The 20787-nt window shown below is 46.9% G+C and overlaps 1 long non-coding RNA gene across 2 annotated transcripts in view; it reads left to right on the plus strand.

The window, feature by feature from the left end:
- LOC111526255 overlaps positions 1 to 20787 on the plus strand; it is a 181300-nt gene that overhangs the window by 10900 nt on the left and 149613 nt on the right. The window lies entirely within an intron of this gene.

Below are 20787 nucleotides of genomic sequence, written 5' to 3' on the forward strand. Positions count from 1 at the left end.
TGTTTTGCCCTAGGAGATTTTAGAAACGGCTTGGGAAAGCAGATGTCCCTGCCTCTCCAAAACAGCATCGCTTTTAGTGTGGGGGTATTTCAGATTTCTGAGGTGCTGCCTCTACAATGCTTCCTGTTGAGCATTTTGGTCTAATGGCTGGCTTTGGCACTTTGTCCTGGGATGATTCCAAGGCGATGAATGCACAGTGTATGATGGGATGAGCGCGATGGCGGACGGGGGTGATCAGCTCAGGGTGCCAGCGCAGGGCCCCAGGCAGCCCATTCTTGCCAGGCAGTGCCTATGACCAGCAAGGGGTGGGGGCATCGAGAAGATCCTGCCCCTCCCCATGACCCCCTACTTCTCCCGTGACGTCAGAGGGTCATCACAGGTGGAACATTCCCAGTCTCCCTTCCTGCTCCCAGCTGTGGGTCCCTGGAGGGCACTCCGGGTTGGTGAGGATTCTCATCCCTGCTGGGTTTGAAAGGGGACCCCTGACAGGAGAGCCGGCCATGCCCCAAGCCTCCCTAGCCTTGCCGTCTGCATTCCTTGGGGGCCCTGGCTTCATGGGGATGAGGGAGGGCAACTGTCAGCAACTGGCCAAGTGGTTCTCTCTTCTTTCTGGTAACTCTTCTGTTCCCAACCTTGAGTGGAAGCAGAGCCTGCATTAATTTAATTTAAAAATTTAAGCCAGCCGGGCGCGGTGGCTCACGCCTGTAATCCCAGCACTTTGGGAGGCCGAGACGGGCGGATCACGAGGTCGGGAGATCGAGACCATCCTGGCTAACACGGTGAAACCCCGTCTCTACTAAAAATACAAAAATTAGCCGGGCGAGGTGGCGGACGTCTGTAGTCCCAGCTACACGGGAGGCTGAGGCAGGAGAATGGCGTGAACCCGAGAGGCGGAGCTTGCAGTGAGCTGAGATCCGGCCACTGCACTCCAGCCTGGGCGACAGAGCGAGACCCCGTCTCAAAAAAAAAAAAAAAAAAAAAAAAAAATTGAAGCCAAAGTTCCAACTCGTAGTACAGTGATCCAAGAGTGTAGAAGGTTTCTAAGGAGAACGGGTACCTCTTGTCCTGCCCCTTGCTTTCCCTCACATTCAGGCTCATGGAGTAAAACACTTGCAACTGTTCCTGTGTTTTTGTTCTTTTGGCAGTTACCTCTGTAATTCTAAATAATGAGCTTGTAATTCAATTGCTTCACTTATCAATTTTGGACAACCTTCAATAACTATTACAATGGAATCTTACAAAATAGTCCCTTAGCTAATTTCATTAGATTTAGTTCTAGTGATGACCTTTATAGCTTTAAATACATAATTCCTCTCTGCTGCTTATTCCATCAATGATAGAGAACTGTTGTCTAACTCTCTGCCCTCTGGGATGGGGATAGCAGTTCTCTCAACCATCTCTTCCCAAGTCCCATCTCTGTGACTAACCCATGAGCCACTGTCACCTCTATGCTCTCCTCTGCCTGTGGAAATAGAACCATGACTTGCATGAGGCCACTCTGCCTGAAGACCATGCTTCCTAAGTTTCTTTCCCACTAGCTGTGGCATATACCTCATCTGGCTGATGAGATGTAGTTTGAAGTGTTGTGTGGAACTTCCTAAAACCAGGGAGGCTGGGCCATCTCCTATGTCTTCATTCGACTGCCTGAAATGCAGACGTGATGGCTGGCACTTTGGCTGCTATTTTGGACCATGCAGATGTGGGCCAGATCCGAGGGATGGTGGAGAGGAGGGTGGAAGGACTTGGCTCACTTTATTTCATAGAGCTATGATAAGTTCTCTTTTAGGCAAGTGAGAACTACTACAAGTCTATTTTGTTTACATCATTTTGAGCTCATCAGTTAGATGCCATCAAAACTAATTCTAGATAATATGATAAGAACTGTCTTCACATTTACAGCATCAAGGATGACTACATTTACCTTCTGTTCCAACAGCGATGATTAGGTTTATTCTTCGTCTAGATTGAGTCTAAGCATTGAAAAGAAATAAGCAGCATTTTCCTTATTAGGCCTAACTGTTGATTACGATAGAACCACACACGTAGGACTCACTCTGTTCTCTCCCACAATGCCTGTACCCCCTAAAGGGTGACATTCCCAAATTCAAAGTCTAGTGTATAGCCTTCTCTTTTCCAACCCTCCTTACACCATGCTTATTTTAGTTTACTTTCTATTCGGCTATATCTTTATGGAACAGGATCTTGTTTTTCTTGGAGTTCCTAATTGTTTTTATCTTTGTTGCTTTTGCTGTTGACGAAATAATGTGCCTTAATCCCTTCATCTGGTGGGCCAGTCGTTCCAGAGCACCCCTCATTGCTTGAAAGGCCCTTTACCCTGGAGTCACTCCCTAATGATCGTTGGACCTTTCCAGTCTGTATGGGTTTCCTTCACCATCTGGAAAAGTTATTCTGTTTTTTTTATGACTTTCCCCCATTTACTTTCTCTCCTTTTTCGTTTTTGCAATTTTGGCCTCTCTCTTGCTTTTTTTTTTTTTTTTTTTTGCCTGTGCCTTGGGAATTAAAAACAAACAACTTTCTTGTGTATCTTTTCTATTGATTTATTATTTCCCTTATCTTGCCAATTATATTTTTATTTTCTAAGATTACTTTTATGATCTCATGTTCCTGACTGGTCCTTTTTTCTAGTATTCTGTTCTTCTATTGTACTTTTTGCCTTGTTCCTTTTTATTTGTAAGGAATACAATTACCTCTCAAAATTTATGAGAACAGGCTCAAGTCCATAGAAACCTCTGGAGCTGAGCATCCTCAGTTCAAATCCTGGCTCTGCCGTTTACCAGGTGCATGATCTTGGGCAAGTTATTTAATCTGCCTCAAGGCTTTGGCAAGATCATAGAGTTGCTATGACCTGATGCACACGTGGTGCTTGACTTCAGGTAGGTACTGAGTGCATGTCACTGGTGGCAGATTGCATTGCCCTAAGGTGTCTGCACAATTAAAGATTTCCCAGACCTCCTGCTCTAACAACATGACTGACATTGCTCTCACTGAGAGGTGGCGTCTATGTTCCTCCCCTTGAATCTGGGCAGAGAGGAGTTCCCAGGCTGGGTCATAGAAGGTGATGAGGCTTCCACCCAGCTCACCTGTGCTCACTCCCTCTTCTTTTTTTTCCTCTCTCTCTCTCCCCACCTCCCCACATCTCTGTCTCTCTCTCTGCTCACCCTCGAATGCGGCTACCATGCTGTAAGGAAATCTGGACTAAGCCAGCTGGAAAGAGGACATAGACAGGCCTATCTGGGGAGGAGCTGAGTGAGGCCCCAGTGACAGCAAACATCAGTTGTCAGACGTGCAATGGATGAGCCTTCAGCCGGCTCTGCTGTGCCCTTTACAAATGCATATTTATTATGCAGCCAGAGTTGGCAGCAAGGACTAAGCTGTGACAGTGCATGAAGTAATTTAATTGGTGAAGCCCATTCTTGCAACCACCTCTGTGACTAGTGGAGTCAACCCAGATCCCAGATAAAGGTTAGGGTGCTGAGTGAGCAGGCCAAACCAAAGCTACCCCAGGGGGGTTGGAGGAAGAATAATGTGCTGGAAAGGGCTCTGTGGCGTGTAAAAATGGGTGTCTTCTCAGGATCTAGCAGTGGGGCTAGATTTGGGTGGAAGAAGCGCCAAATGAGAGCAAAGACCTTGAGGATGAGATTAATGAGGTTGCTGCCCAATGTCTGACCTGTGCCCCGCTGGTGCTCCTCTTCCAAGGGCATTCCTGCCCATGGGAAACAGAGACTTTGGATAGGGAACACAGCCATCATATTGTATGAGCAGCTACACAGGGAGGCTGGCATGAAGCTAATACAGGCTACAAGTCTCTCCTGGGAGGAGGCTGCCACGTGGTGCTGAGGGCCACATGGGAAGTTGTGGATCCAACAAGGATCCTGGGCCCAGGAAGCTCCACAGCATCCCTCAGTAGCAAGCTGTGAAGTATCTGACCTGTGTTACCAGTAGAGGGCCTTGGTCTTGACTGTAAGTTGTCCAGGTTCTTGGAGTTTTAAACAAAGAATTGGACAAAACGCACAGCACAGCAAAGAAAGAATGAAGCAACAAAAGAACAAAAACAGAGATTTATTGAAAATGAAAGTACATTCCACAGTGTGGGAATGGGTGGAGCAGCAGCTCAAGGTTCAGGATGTGGAATCTACAGAGTCCAAATGCCCCTTAGAGGTTTCCCATTGGCCAGTTGGTGTTCACCGGGTATAAATGAAGTGGTGGCCTGCTTTCCACAACCAGTCAGAGGCTGAAGTGAAGTTACAAAGTTACACTCCTATGCAGCATCTGATTGGTTGCAAAAAGCAACCAATCAGAGGTGCTTTCAGTTTCACATCTGCTGCACAGAAAAGGTGAGGGTTTGCAAAGGGAGTAGTTTCTGATCTTTTTGTTACTAAGGTGTGGAAAGTTAGGGCTTTACTTTCAATTTAGTTCTAGGAAGTCAGCTTGAAACAGCCTTAGGTTCCCTGCCTCCAGACCCTATTCTTCTGCCTCATCTGGACCACCCATGTGGGGGCCGCTCTTCAAAAGATTTATCCTTAGAGAATAAAGGGCTCAGAAAAATACTGCCTCAAGCTGTACATTGGCCCAACTCAGTTTTGTTTTATTTTATTTATTTATTTATCTATCCATCTATCTATCTATGACAGAGTCTTGTTCTTGTTGCCCAGGCTGGAGTGCAGTGGCATAGTCTCAGCTCACTGCAACCTCCGCCTCCTGGGTTCAAGGGATTCTCCTGCCTCAGCCTCCTGAGTAGCTGGGATTACAGGCACCTGCCACCATGCCCAGATAATTTTTGTATTTTTAGTAGAGACAGGGTTTCACCATGTTGGCCAGGCTGGTCTCAAACTCCTGACCTCAAGTGATTCACCCGCCTCAGCCTCCCAAAGTGCTGGGATTACAGGCGTGAGCCACTGTGCCTGGCTAGTGTTTTTTTTTTTTTAAGTTTCTTCTTGGCATCGCCAGTTAAAGGAGATTGAGAACAAGAGTGTTCTTTCAGCATGCCCACACACCTGCCTGCCTTAACGGGTCTGAAATGTGAGGGGAAGCCAAGTAGCTGGCTTGCCTCTGTTACTTATGGCCCAGTGGGTCAGCTCATGACCCTCAGGCCAGCCTGTGCCACTTTGGTGGCTGGTGGCTACTTTGTGGTCAACTCCTGAACAAACCAGAAGTGAAATTCAGAAATGGCTGCAGAAGCCAAACTGTTCCCCGGCCCCTCTGAAATCCCCCAAACACTGGGGGAGCCACAACAAGTTTGGGGGCCATTAGGAACATTTTAATCTATAAAGCTATGTGCTATGGAGGGATAGGGGAGAGATGGTTGCAGGAGGCCATGGGAGGGCTGAGACCCACAGTTGGGAATGTTGAATGTTGACAATAACAAAATACTACTACTACTACTACTACTAGTACTACTACTACTACTACTACTATTACTACTACTACTTATGTTTTAACATTTTTCAGAGCTTTGCTATTTATATTATTCTGTCCTAGATTATCGCAGCAACATTATGAAGTATGTCTCAGGTTGGGTCCCCTAGAAACAGACCCTGAGATGGAGATTTGCATGTAGGGGTTTGTTGCGGAGGGGATCTTGGGAGTCCCACCTGGGAAGGGTAAGAGGGCAGTGGGGCTTTGATGCTGCTGCAAGAGAGGCCTCCACTGGCCCCTGGGGAGCTTGGAGCTTTGGAAACCTGCAGAGTTGAGGCAAGGGTTCCGTGTGTCCCTGCCCTAGACTGCTCATTAGACCAGCGGGGGCTTGGTGAGGATGCAGAGGGGGCTCAGCCATTAGTAGGGAAGGGGTACCCTGGCCCTGGAGCAGGCTCTGAAGAGGGCACTGAGCATCCATCACACATGGGCACTCTCAGGATCTTGGCTGCAGAGCAGGCACTGAGTAGTGAGGGATTTGCCCAGGGGATGAGCCTACCTGGTGGGATCATCATGTGGACCTGGAGGTCCTGACTTACTCAAGATCTCTCAGCTACTGAGTGGCCACACTGGGATTCCAGCTAAAGACTGTTTTAGGTTAGGGCTTCCTGATCTCAGAATGGACTCCCTGACCTAAGAATAGGACCCCCTACCTCAGGATGGACTCCCCAACCATAGAATAAACTCTCTGAACTCAGAATTAATTCCTGGGCCTAAAAATGAACTTTATGACCTCAGAATGGATTCCCTGACCTCAGAGTAGACCCTCTGACCTCAGAATGGACCCCCTGACTTAAGAATAAACCCCCAACCTAAGAATGAACTTCCAACCTAAGATTACTTTCATGATCTCATGTTCCTGGTCCTTTTTTCTAGTATTCTGTTCTTCTATTGTACTTTTTGCCTAACCCAAGAATAGACTCTTCAACCTAAGAATAAACTTCCTGACCCAAGAATGAATCCCCCGACCTAAGAATAGACTCCCCAACCTCAGAATGAACTTCCTGACCTCAGAATGAACTGCCTGACCTCAGCATGAACTTCTTGAATTAAGAATGAACTTTCTGATACCAGAATGGACCCTTGACCTCAGAATGAACTCCCCGACCTCAGAATGGATTCCCTGACCTAAGAATGAACTCCTTGGTCATTTTGCAGGTGATACTCAGGAGCACGAGTAGGGAGTGGGATCAGAGTTTACACTGGGGATACCAAGTGATTTAAGTACCTGGGAGTAGCACAAAACACTTTGATGATTCATGGAGGAAAATGACAAAGAAGAATTAGGGGAACATTTTGAAGAATAAGGTGAAGGGGAGGGCTTTAGTTGCAGTTTCAGGGAAGGGCAGTGGTCGGGACCTTTTCCTCTTCCCAGACTCCCCACACTCCAAGAACTGAGGTCTTGAGCCAGGCAAGGTAGTGCACTCCTATAGTTCCAGCTACTAGGGAAGCTGAGGCTGAGGTGGGAGGATTGCTTGAGCCCAGGAGTTGGAAGCCAGCCTGGGCAACACAGTGAGACCCAATCTCAATTAAAGAAAAAAATGAACTGATGTCTGATGCCACTGGAGAGATGGGATGCAATGCTGACCTGCTTGGTACAGCAACTGAGTGGTTAGTCTCAGGCCTGAGTGGAAAGACTAAGGAGAAACAGGGTAGGAAGGGCCACCTGGGTTCCCTGACTGGATGAGGCTTCTTAGCCCCAGCCCCAGAGAGTCCTGTAGTAGCACTTGGTGATTGTCTGTCTAGAGCCCTTTCTGAAGCATTGCTCTGCAGACCCTCCAGCCAGGGTTTTCATTAAGTAGCATTAAGTTGTAACATTAAGTAATAAAGCAAGCATGCATAGAAGGGCAAAGCCAGTCACTTCTTGGACCCCGAACACCTCAGCGAAGGTTGGTGGGTGCAGTGGGCTGGCCTTTGGGTGGAGACTGAAGAAAGAGTTTGTTGCAGGTGGGAATATTACTTAACCAGGGATTGATGGAGGACAAAAGGGGTTTCTGGTTCCATGAGGCAGGAGATAAATGAGATGGGAATCCTGAATCATAAATTTTATTCACTTCTCTGGAAAGGGTTTTGGAGGCTTGTTTAGCGGAAAAATTAGGACAAGAAAACTGGACTCAGCTGGCATTGGACAGAGACAAAGCCAACTGACGTCTGGGTTCTAAATTTTTTTTTTTTTTTTGTCTTTATTCATACGTGTTGGTTGTTTGGGTTGGTTTTCATTGACCATTGTAAGTTAAATCCATATCAGGAGGATCTGAAAAGCTTATAATAAAAATATAAAGTAGAGACCAAGCGTTGTAAAAGTGGCATTTTACTCAAGATATAGTCAGGCTGTTTTACAATAGTGGGTAGTAATGAATAATTTAAATGAAAACCCTCAGAGGTTAGATGATGATAGGGCTGATGCTCTTATTTACCAGGAAGCACCAACCAATCTTGAAGAGGATCTGGTTTTGTAAATGAGCAATGCAGAAGAAGAATTCCCAGAGGGAGCCTAATGTCTGTGAAACGTCGTATATTGCTTACACAGAAACCAGTTACTCAAAGAGCTATGCTGTTCTTGTGCCCTGTGATGGATCCACTGGGCAGAAAGATCAGAGCCTGTCTGCCTACCTCAGCCTGTGCACCTGATCTTCCTTTTCCTGAAGCAGCTTGTCATGCTTCACATTGCACACTTGAGCAGTTCCAAACCAAAAAGGGATGTGCCTGGATGTGTGTGGATAGATGGTTGAGGGAGACATTATTGTTGGTGAGTGAAATGGTTCTTTCTTCCTGGGTCTGGCATTTTATTTGAATGATTCTTTAGAAATTATTTAAAGATTTTCTGCCAGGCAAAGGTTTGTACAAGTGTCAACAAATAGCTCACCTGTACCCAAAAAAGGTGGGATTTGAGTTCTGGAAGTTTATGTAGAAAGGAAGATGTCGATTCTTATGGTTTTAAGATTTATAATGGGAAGTGATGGGGATTTGTCAGCATTGAATTGTGATTTTTAATGAAGCTATTGTGAGAGAAAGGTGAATTGATGATCTCAAGATTGAGTCCCTCGCGAAGGACCTTGGTTGGTCAGATATGGCTCTAGTGAACATCTGAGAAACAGAAAAGAAGACTTGAATGTGGTCCTTTCTGTTACTGATACCGTTATCGTCCCAGTCAGTCATGTGTAAAACATCAGCATTAGTCACTTCTTCCTCTTTCCTTTCCAGTCCCTGCCATGGGTCTCTTGTAGTATTTTCCAGTTAAACTTTGCTTAGAAAAAACACTAATGAAAATCCTTGCAAACAAAATCACCAGACCCTGAAGAAGTAGCATCTTCTCTAGGGATTGATTCCTTTTCTCCTTCTAACGCCAATAATACCTCCCTTGGCCAGCCACTGACACCCTTTTGGGGACTGTATTTTTGGCTTGAAACTTGGCCTGTCAGTAAACTTGAAGGGGTGTGTGTTGTTCCAGGGTTGATGTATTATAACTCTACAGGTGCCCTGCCCAATTCATTTTACTGAGTGGTCACACCCCCAGCTGTTGTGTGCACTGGCTGGAAATAGCCACGTTACCAACATGGTGCCTGTGAGTCAAGGTGGATCAATGCCACAGTGCAGTCCCTACTCCAGAGCCCCCAGTGGGGCCAGGCTGAGGTGTGACTGCAGCGAATATGAGGCCATCTCACTCCTTCCCTGACCTGTTATGCTTCCCTCCCTCTCTTCCTCCTGAGTCCTCCCTCCAGTCATGGGCATCCACACCCCAGTCTCTGGCTCTGCTTCTATAAGACCTGACTCCAGGCTCTACCTTCACCCTTGGAGTATTACAAGTGCCTCCATCCTTCTTTGATCTTCTCCAGGTGTCCAGCACCCCCTCCACTTAGTGTATATTATATAAACTGCTGGACTGAGCTTCCTAAAATGAAGCTCCTGCACATGTCCTTATTCCTGAATATCTATGGCATTGGTTCTCAAACTTGTGTGCAACCACAAGCAAACAAATTATGCATGTTTCCTTAAAATGTTGAAGTTAAGACCCATCTCTAATGTTTTGATTCAGTCCATCTGGGCAGGACCTGGGAATGTGCGCTTCCACAAGCCCCCACTCCCACCCTGGGTGATTTGTATTTTGAGAAATCTACTTTAACACTGATTCTTTCCTGGTTCCTATTCAAGTTCTGAACCTGTTTTGGTTTCCTTTCTGGAGCATCTTTGAGGCAAGTATATGCAACTCTTTCATCTTTGTGGGTGTCAAGCTTGGCCCTATCTCTGAGTATAAGTAATCCCATGTCATAAATATTCAATAAGGAAGAAAGGAAGAAAAGAAAGAAAAAAGTAAGGCCAAGAAGGGGGCAGTTGTAGCATGTATGTGGGTGATCATCCTGGGATACTGTGGGTTACACAGAATGCTGCTACACTTGGTACAGTAGTCAGGGTTCTCCAAAGAAACAGAACCAATAGGATAGTGGAGATATAAATCTATATATCTTCAATGGGTGCTGTTATATATAATATATAATAATAGGATAGATTATATGAATATAAATTATAAATATAAGAATTATATGAATAAATATATTTCCAGATATATATCTAGAAAAAGAAGATTTGTTATAAACCATTGGCTCACATGATTATGGGGGCTGAGAAGTCCTACAATTTGCCATCTGCAAGCTGGGGATTCAGGAAGGCTGGTACTGTGGTTCAAAGGCCTGAGAGCTGGAGAGCCGATAGTGTGGATTCCAGTCCAGTCTGAAAGCCTGAGGATCAGAAGCAGAGGGCAGAAGATCCATGTCCCAGCTCAAGCGGTCAGGCAGTTCTTCCATCTAAGAACTCAGGAGCCAGTGTTCTAAGGCCTGGCCGAGCCTGAAGACCCGAGAACTAAGAGCTTCAGTGTCTGAGGATGGGAGAAGATGGATGACCTGGTTTCAGAAGAGAAAGCATTTGCCCTTCCTCTGCCTTTTTGTTTTATTCAGGCTCTCAACAGATTGAATGATGCTCATCCACACTGGTTAGAGCCATCTCTTTACTTAGCCTACCAATTCAAATGCTGGTCTCTTCTGGAAACAGCTTCACAGATACACCAGAAACCATGTTTAACCAGCTATCTGGGCACCCCATGACCCAGTCAAGTTGATACACAAAACGACCATCACACTTGGTGAAGTTTTATTATATCCTTGACTTGTGTGTGCTGGACTTTTGAGAATAGGGTGCAGCCATGCAAAAGCAGACTGAGTTTCACAAATTGCCTTTGATGGAGAAATTCTCCCAATCTTAATCGTTGCGTGGTGGCAACAAGGAATGACTCCAATATGCACTATGGAGCCAAGAACAGGATCTCACTTTATCAGATACAATTCTTCAGCTAGGGTAGTCGTTTCAGCTCTCAAGGACCTAACCTTTTTAGCAGGTGGCAAATAAAGGCATTCGTGTAGGTAGCAGGTCAGCAAAAGAGATCGTATCCATCCAAACCAGGGACACTGGGCCTTCCTCATTTTATCTAATTTTTAAAAACAGTAGAGCACACTGTTAACCACAGCACCAGCCCCAGTGGGGTCTGGTTGGCTCTGTGTGTTATGGGCTGCACCATGAAAGAAGAAGACTGAAGAGATGCGTCTGGGCCCACCAAGAAGGGGTGGACAAGGACTGAATGGGAGCCTGCTGGGCAACTACAGGCATGAGGAAGAGGTGGGGTTCTAAAGCATTGGGCTAAGAAGGGGAAATGCCTTGGTGGTACCACGGCCCATGAAAACCAAGAGGTCTCAGGAGGGCAGTTCTGCCCACAGGTGTGTGTGCAGAGCAGGGGCCCCAACAAGCCAGAAGTCAGCCACCTGCACTTTGTAGGTACAGGGGCCTGCAGTGATGCACTCCCAGCCCTGAATAAGAATGTGGTACATGAACTTCAGGGGTTTTGAGCAGGACCAATGACTGGGAGCAGCAGGGCAGCCAGGGTAGAAGATAATGGCCCACCAGGCCAATACGTCAGGAGTCAACTGCCTCCCCAAAGAAAAAGAGAAGGCCACTTTCTTCTTGAGATCCCTAAGGCAGAGGGCAATGGTGAGGGAAAGGCAGACACCCTTGGCCAAGGCTTACCCTCACCCAGCACAGCTGCTGCTAAAACACAGCCCTGGATTCTCTCTGTTCTTGTGCGTATTTCTTAAAGCCTGTGCTGTTGCTTAGGAACAAGCCCTGTAATTTGGAAATCAGATCAGATATTTTATTTTAAATAACTTGTGTAAAACAATTGCAAAATTATCATTATTCACTGTCAGGATTCATGATTGGCAGCAGCTCCTAAATTGTGGAGTTTTTTTAGGGGGAGGGAAAAGCAAGCTGATGATGTTCCAAACTGAACATTGTTCTTCAAGATTCTGAGTTCTTTGCTGCTTTTCTCATCTTAAATAGTGATGACTGGGTATGGCTTTGTAGTTCTGGAAGATTTTTGCAATGGTCCTGTCAGGTGGGTGTTATGACTGCCTCCATTGTACAGATGAGGAAACCAAGGCTGAGAGGTGAGGTTGGGGCACTGTGAGGAGCAGTGTCCAGGCAGGACTCCAGAGAGGGGCTGCACACACCTGAAGAACCAGCCAGCTACACCTCAGGGCTCTGGCTGGATGGTGCCTGTCGACCTGGCCAAGCTCTGTGACCTGAACCCCTTCCCTGCATGGCTCCAGGTTACAGTTGGCCAAAGAAAAACTTGCCTGAGATCCAGGAGGCTGCAGTGAGGTGGCGGTCATTGCTCTCAAGCATTGTTGAGGTCAGATATGGCGATGGACAGATGCAAGATGATCAGCAGGTCCTGGCATGGCATGGCCATCCTTTGCTCAGGTCCAGCCTGTCCTCCTGACCACCAACCCCGCTGATCAGCAGTGGCTCAGACTTGGGAAATGTAAACATCAAGCAGCTGAGGTCTGACTGCCAATTAGAGTATAATTTGTTTTTACCTTGAGTTCTTAAATGTAAGAAGTGGACAATTACATAGGAGAACTCTTTGACCTGCAGCTTAAGGTGGCCCCTTTGCTCTTTTGCCAAAAGGGAGAAATCTAATCTCTAGGAGCCCACTGAGGCCCAGTGGCTGGTGCCAGTGTGGTGTCCCTCTGCTCCTGCCTTGTGTTGTGCAGACACTGAGCCTCCTGAGAGGCCTGTGCAGGGTGCCGGTTGCTGGGGAGACCTTCAGATGGTGGCCAGTGGCCAGAGCGCTATAGAGCTTTCAGGGCTTCACCCTTCCAGATGCAGGTGATGCTGAAATCACCAGACTTCTGCTGGGATCCTATGGCCTCCTGTGGTTCCGTCTTCGCTTTCCCTGCACTGCTTAATTCCCAGGAAAAAATCCTTGCTACGGCACTATTGAGAAATGATATCTTCTTGAGGCCATCTGGAGAGAAAAGGGTGTTTCTGTCATTCAGCCGGCTGTAGCCGTCTAAGCCATCCCCACCAGAGGTGGCCCCTCTCCCAGATCCTGCCCCGTGGCCCTGGTTGAGGGTCTCTCCTCAAGCCTTCCCAGCCTGCAGCCCCCTCCGTGTGTCTGGGGCTCTCCCCAGCTCTATTTACAGCCCTCATGTGACTTAGATTGTGGGTAAGTTTGTGACATGCCCCCTTGTGCTTCATCTGGAATATGGTGACATCAACCCAGGACACTGGCTCTTCCTCATTTCATCTAATTTTTATTTATTATTTTATTTTTTTTTGAGACAGACTCTTGCTCTGTCACCCAGGCTGGAGTGCAGTGGCATGATCTCGGCTCACTGCAACCTCCACCTCCTAGGTTCAAGTGATTCTCCTCCCTCTACCTCCCAAGTAGCTGGGATTACAGGCGCCCACCACCACGCCCAACTAATTTTTGTATTTTTAGTAGAGACGGGGTTTCACCATGTTGGCCAGGCTGATCTCGAACTCCTGACCTCAGGCAATCTGCCCACCCTGGCCTCCCAAAGTGCTGGGATTACAGGCGTGAGCCACGTGCCCGGCCTCATCTAATTTTTAAAAAACTGGTAGAACCCACTGTTGACCTAAGCAGCAGTGGCCTGTGGGGTCTAGTGGGCATGTGTGGAGAGAATGTTTGCAAGCGCTTCTTGTGTTCTACACATAGCTGTCTGCCTGTCACTGGCTGGTTCCATAGGGGAGCAGTTCTGCGTTGAGATTGGAGAGCAGGAGGTTCACTGGGGAGAAACAAGGTTGCAGGTGTCTCTACAGAGGCCTCAGCCACCCACTGGAGACCCATCAGACTATAATGGCTCTTCAGTGCTGGTCAGCTCAGAGAAGGGCCTCCACCCTCCAGGCAGATCAGTATTGGGTGCAGCTGCTCCCAGGAGAGACAAGACTTCATGTGGACTCGGCTGGGCGGAGATGGCTCCTGGGGAGGGCTGACAGCTGAGGGTATCGGCCGACACACCTCCCAGCAGCAGTGGGACAGATTCCTCAGTCCTGAAAGCAACATGGCTGCTGCCATCATCAGCGAGGGGGAGAGGCCTGGCTCAGGAGGGAGGACACTGTGTGTTTCTCTTACCTGTGGGATATGCCAGGCCCTGGGTTTCCAGTGGTTGCCCTGGTGGATGGGGAGGTTGGAGACAGGGAGGCTCCGTTCCTTCCCCACAGCTTCTTTGCTAATTCCTCATGTCATCTGAATGAGGAATTGCATTGTGATAACCTACTGAGAATCTGTGATTTCAGACCCCTTCATCCCCTGAACCAGAATTAGTTAGGACCTAGATTTGTCTGCTCTGATAGCCACCCCATAAAGAGAGGTTCCACGAAGAAATAACTGGCATAACTTGCATTCTTTTCACGTAATAGGGCAGGTGTAGGAAGTCCAGGCAAATGTGATGGTCCACGGTATCTGGTACTTTTTTGTCCTATTCCTTATCTTCTTGACCCAAGCAAGATGGTATATTTTGACCAAGGTGGGAAGGAAAGGGGAGACAACTCTTCTTTTTCGGCATCAGCAATCTTGGTGGCTGGAAACGTCCTCCTCATCGCTCAGATGGCAAAATCGTTAACTCTTCTTTTTAAGGACAAGACCAAGAAGTTGTACACTTCTTCCTGCTTACTTCCTGCTGGCTGGAAATTAGGCACATGGCCCATGCACACCTGCAAAGGATGCCGAGGAATGTGGCTTTTATGCTCAGTAGCCATGTGCTCAGAGGAATATCAGGGAAGGAGAAAATGGATATTGAGGGACCATTTTCTTCCTTGATAGACAGCCTGCATTTGTCACTGTGGATTGGGTGTGCCTCTTCTAGAGCTTCCCATGAATGGAATTGCACTTAAATGTGGTCCTTTGCACTTGGGTTCTTTGGTTCAGCATAATATCTTTGAGACTTATCCATGTTTGGTGCATTGATGGTCTGTCTTTTTTCATCACCGAGTAGCATTCCATGTATGGCTGTTCCACAATCTCTTTATTTACCTGTGGGCTGTTTCCAGTTTTGGACAAATAGGGCTTCTAGGGGATATTGTCTAGAAGCCTTTTTGTGGTGTTATGTTTTTATTTCCCCCGCCCCCCATTCCACCTACTTTTTTTTTTTTTTTTTTTTTGAGACAGTTTTGCTCTGTGCAGCGACTGGAGTGCAGTGGCATGATTTCAGCTCACTGCAACCTCTGCCTCCTGGGTAGAGCAATTCTCCTGTCCTCAGCCTCCCCAGTAGCTGGGACTGCAGGCGCCCACCACCATGCCTGGCTAATTTTTTATTTTTAGTAGAGATGGGGTTTCACCATATTGGTCAAGATGGTCTCAAACTCGGTCAAGCTGATCTCAAACTCCTGACCTCAAATGATCCACCTGCCTCAGCCTCCCAAAGTACTGGGATTACAGGCGTGAGCCACCGTGCCCAGACTTTATTTCCCTTAAGTAAGTATCTAGGAGTAGAATTGCGATCTTGTGGCTAAGTGAACATTTCACTCCTTAAGGAACGGCCAGTTTTCCAAAGCACTTGCACCATCTTACATCCCACTACCACAACTAGCACAGCATGAGAGCTCTTGTTCTTCCACATCCTCACCAGGACTTCATAGGAACAGTTAAAACACAAAGGAGTTTATATGAGGTATCAGCTAGCAAAACAGCCTCCTGCAAGGATTGCAGTGAATGGAGGGTTTGCTGTAGCTGAAGAGCAGGCTGCATGCTAGAATCAGCAGGAGAGCCATTTAAGCTTGCTCTGTCTGGGCCTCATCCTAGATCAATTAAATCCAAAATTCTGGGGTGGTTCCCAAGCATAAGCAGTTTTCAAAGCTGCACAGCTGAGGCTGAGATCCACTGTTGCAGGAAAGGTAACATCCTATAGAAAGAGCTATTTTGCAGAGAAGGTTGGGACCTGGTGCTAGGGAAGGTGCTGCTGCCACCCAAAAGGCAGGAGCTGTCAGTCCCAAAGGATCTTGTTACCTCTTCTCACTCCTAAGGTGGATTCAACCTCCCAGCTGCCCTCTGTCCTGTTTCTGCTGCCTCAACCGATTGCATTTCTTCCTGAGCAGGGGATGCAGTGGCAGAATGTTGGGCAAAAGCCAGAGAGGGAGCCCTTTTTCTTACTGTTCCCAATTAAACTCATAAAAGGAACAAGAAACACTCTCTGAGTATCCCTCTCCCCACCAGAAGCCTCTTCTCAGTCTCCTGTGCTGGTTTTTCCTCATGGCCCAGTCTTCTAAGCACTGACATTGGAGTTCAGTTCCCACACCTCTTTCTCTCCATTCCTAATATAAACAGAGCCCATCCTGGGGTCTCACATCCTATCCAATTGTTGCTGATCCCGCAACTTGCATTTCCTGCTCAGATCCCTGAATTTCAGATTCAACCTCCCACCAGCCAGCTCCACTTCTCTTCATTGGGTGCCCAGTAGGATGTCCCAAATCAACACCGCGAAAACCAGGGCTTGACTCTTGCCCCCTCCCCACAAACCTTCTTCTTCTCCATCTCACTAAATGACAAGTCCAGTCTCCTGGTTATTCAGCTAAAACTTATGCGGAGGCAGAATAATGCCCCCTAATGATGACCATGTCCTAATCCAAGGGAACTGTGACTACGTGACCTTACATGGCAAACGGGACCTGTCATGTGTGGTTCAGTTGAGGATCTTGTGATGGGGCAATGATCTTGGCTTCCCCATCTGGGTGGGCCTGATGTTCTTCTGATAGGAGGGAGGCAGGAGGATCAGAGTCAGAGAAGGGGAGGTGACTACAGAAGGAGAGGCTGGAGTTAGGTGGCCATGAGCCAAGGAATGCAAGCAGCCTCTAGAACTGGAGAAGGCAAGGCAAGGATTCTCCCCTAGAGCCCAAAGAAGAAGCTCAGCCCCACGCACACCTTGAGTTCAGCCCAGTGAGACCTGCACCAGACTTCTAGAGGGCTGTTTACTTTATCTGTGTTGTTTCAGGAGACTGGTTTCTGGTAATTTGTTGTGCAGTCATGGAAACTGAAAACAATTTTGGTTCCTGGCTCCGCTCCGTCACTCACATCCACACCTACGTCATCAGCAAAACAGGTCAGCTCTGCCTCCAGAATATTTCCAGAATTTCACCACTTCTAAATATTCACTGTCAATCTAAAAAGAAGAAGCTGGGGCACAATTTATATAAGTAGAGTTGATCTGGGCCAGCCTTGAGGATTGCAACCTGGGAGCATTGATTCAGGTTGCCCTGAATACATATACTCTAGTTAGCAGCACTCACAAGGGGATTTTCAAAGGCAGGAAAGGGGGACAGGGAGGGAGCCAGTGCAAAGTTGTTTGTTAGGAATTCTCATTGGTTTAACTATAATAATATTGGTTAGTGAGTGATTGGCTACATATTGTCAAGCTATAGTGTGTGGGTTATAGTGTCTGCTGAAGCATTATTATGTTAATTAGCTACATAAGACATTATAGCTACTTGTGGCAATAGCAAGCAGTTTCAGGAGATAAATTCGTAGCTCAGTGCAGAAGTAGTATGTGATTGCTGTCTCATTTTAATATCTCTCTGGGCCTGATGTTTATTTATTTCTATTTTTTATTACTTTTATTTTAAATTTTTAAATTCTTTTATATAGATTTTATTCTTTTACATAGAGCAGTTTTAAGTTCACAGCAAAACTGAGCAGAAAGTAGAGTGAGATCCATGTACTCCCTTACTCTCAACTTATTATTATTTTTAAAAATTAGTTCTTAAATTTCAATAGCTTTTGGGTACAAGTGATTTTTGGTTACATGTATGAATGGTACAGTGGTGAAGTCAGAGGTTTCAGTGCACCTGTCACCTGAGTAGTGTAGTGTACATTGTACCCAATACGTAGTTTTTCATCCCTCATGCCCCTCCAGCCTTCCCCTTCTGAGTCTCCAGTGTTCATTTCGCCACTCTGTGCCTCCACGTATCCACAACTTAGCTCCCACTTATAAGTGATAACATGCAGTATTTTGTTTTCCATTCCTGAGTTACTTTACTTAGAATTATGGCCTCCGGCTCCATCCAAGTTGCTGCAAAAGACACATTATTTTGTACATTCCATGGCACATACATCCCACATTTTCTTTATCCACCTGTTGGTCAATGGGCACTTAGGTTGGTTCCATATCTTTGCAATTGTGAATTGTGCTGCAATAAACATACATGTGCTGGTGTCCTTTTGATATAATAATTTATTTTGCTTTGGTTAGATAACCCAGGAGTGAGATTGCTGGATCAAGTGGCAAATCTACTTTTAGTTCTTTAAGAAATCTCGACACTGTTTTCCTTAGAGGTCGTACCAATTTACATCCCACCAGTAATGTATAAGCATTCCCTTTTCACCTACACCCACACAAACATCTATTGTTTCTGACTTTTTAATGCTATTCTTGCAGAGTAAAGTGGTACCTTATTGCAGTTTTAATTTGAATTTCCCTAATGATTAGTGATGTTAACCATTTTCTTTTAACATGCTTGTTGTAGGTTTGACATTTAAAAAGACTTGTATTCTCAGATAAGTTTTTTCTTTTTTCACCCCCACCGCCACTATCCCCATCCCAGTTGAGCCTCCATCATCTCTCACCTGGACTCACGCAGTCTCCTCCAAGGTAAACATGGCTAATGGTCTCCCCAACATTCATCCCCTGTTTTTCCTTAGGAACAGAACTCCTGATTATTTTGAAGTGGGAGGGCACATGGTAGCTCAGAATACAGACCTGCATTTGCCAGCCTCCCCTGGAGCTCTGGTCAATAGGAAATAAACAGAAGTGTCCTATACAACTTCCAGGAAATACACTTAAAAGGACAGAATGGGTTCTTTTTTGACCTTTCCTTACAGCAGCTGGCTGGAATGCAGGCGTGCTGGCTGGGGCTGAACCACCCTCTGGGACTGTGAGGCAGCAACATTGGATGGCGGGGAAGCAGGCTAGAAGAAAATTTAAGGTCTTCATTACCAGCCTCGATCGGCCTATCTCTATATTGGTTTACATTAGAGAGAGAAGCATCTGTGTTACTGAAGTAATTGTTACTTGGAAATTTTGGCCCCATGCAGCCGATCCTAATTAGCCACATCTTTGATATAGTTTCCTGCCCCTGCCCTTACCTAACCCCCTCACTGTTCGTTTCCAACATAGCAACCACAGTGGTTCTTTAGAAACTTGTCAGTCCCCCTCTGCCAAACCCTCCTATGACTTCCCTCTCACCCTGACTCCTGACTATAAGCCAAAATCGAATCAAAGCCAAGTCCCTGCATGGCATGCACCCCCCATTTCCCCAACTCATCTTCTCCCCCTTGTACCCTTGTTCACACCAGTTCAGCTCCAGTGCCCTGTTTGCTGTTCTCAGAGCAAGCTGTGTTTGCTCCTTTCCCAGGGCTGAGGGTTAGGGGTTAGCTGTTCTTGCAGTGGACACTGACAGGGCTGGCTTTCTCTTTTCGTCCTAGTCTCTGCTCACATGTCCTCAAAGGTCCTCATCTGAGAGACCTTTCCTAACCCTCCTACCTAAAACAGTTCACACCTTCCCCATCCCTCTCTAGCCGGGTGCCTTTTTTCTCTACCTGTGATAAGGACAGGAGACAGGGAAATACTGGGTAGAAGTGGGCAGTTCCCCAGCAAAGATCCCACTCTCAAGCCTGGAAACCCATGGCCCTAAATGGGAACACACATTCCTGTTTTCAAGCCCAAAAGTTGCCTTTTGGCCTGCCATGCCCCCCTATCCTGTACCTGTATAAACCCAGACCCTAGGCTCCAGAAGCAGATGAGGAAATGAGCAGAAGAACAGAAGAACATAGAATAGTAGAACAGCATGGCAGAGAGAAGAGAAGGACCATCTGAATGCTAAGAGAAATTCAGCTGGGGGTGGTCAGACAGGAGATCGACCGCAGGATGGCCAAGCTCCAGGGGAAGATCATCTTCCCACTCCATTCCCTTTCCAGCTCTCCATCCATCCTGCTGAGAGCTACCTCCACCACTCAATAAAATCCTGCATTCACCATCCTCAAGTCTGTGTGTGACCTGATTCTTCCTGGATGCCGGACAAGGACCTAGGTACCAAGAAGACACTAAGCTGGTTAACATTTAAGCTATCTGCGGACAGTAAAGCTAAAAGAATGCACTGTAACACATGCCTACCTGGCTTTTGGGAGTTGCAGGCACCCACCCCTAGAAGCTACCATGGGGCTGGAGCCCCAAGGTGCTTGCCCTGGCTCCTGCACCTGCTCATCTGCATGCTCCCCTTCCTGTAAGGTGTTTGAGCAGGTGAGGTGGCCAAACAGATGAGCCACACCCCCATTGCATATCATGTTATAGGGGTCGAGAACTCTTCCATTTCACATGGACTTTCCACTGACGTTGTGTATTCACTTCCTTGTGTGCTGTCCCCTTCCTCTCCACTAGAGGGAAAGTTCTTTGAGGCTGGGCTAGCCTCCATCTTGTGTGCAGCTTTATCCTCATTACTCAGAGCAGTGCCTGGTGTGCAATGGGTGCTTAGCTAAATGAATGCAGGAACAAATAAGTGGCGTGAGAGGGGCTCCTGGCTTTTTGGGGGAGGACACAACAACAGTGGAGAACCAGGATGCTTGGAACAGATGACTGTGGAGTCTGGGATCCCACAGTCCCAGACTGAAATCTTGTTTCCAGCTGTCAAATTTTTGTTGAAAAAGGGTCTTGCAGGCCGGGCATGGTGGCTCAGGCCTGTAATCCCACCACTTTGGGAGGCTGAGGTGGGTGGATTATTTGAGGTCGGGAGTTCAAGACCAGCCTGGCCAACATGGTGAAACCCTGTCTTTACTAAAAATACAAAAATTAGCCAGGTAGTAGTGGCATGTAACTCTAATCCCAGCTACTCAGGAGGCTTAGGCAGGAGAATTGCTTCAGTCTGGGAGAGGGGAGGTTGTGGTGAGCGGAGATCATGCCACTGCACTCCAGTCTGTATGACAGAGTGAGACCCTGTTTCAAAAAAAAAAAAAAGAAG

The sequence above is a fragment of the Piliocolobus tephrosceles genome, chromosome 20 (genome assembly GCF_002776525.5).
Source record: "Piliocolobus tephrosceles isolate RC106 chromosome 20, ASM277652v3, whole genome shotgun sequence".
NCBI lineage: Eukaryota > Metazoa > Chordata > Mammalia > Primates > Cercopithecidae > Piliocolobus > Piliocolobus tephrosceles.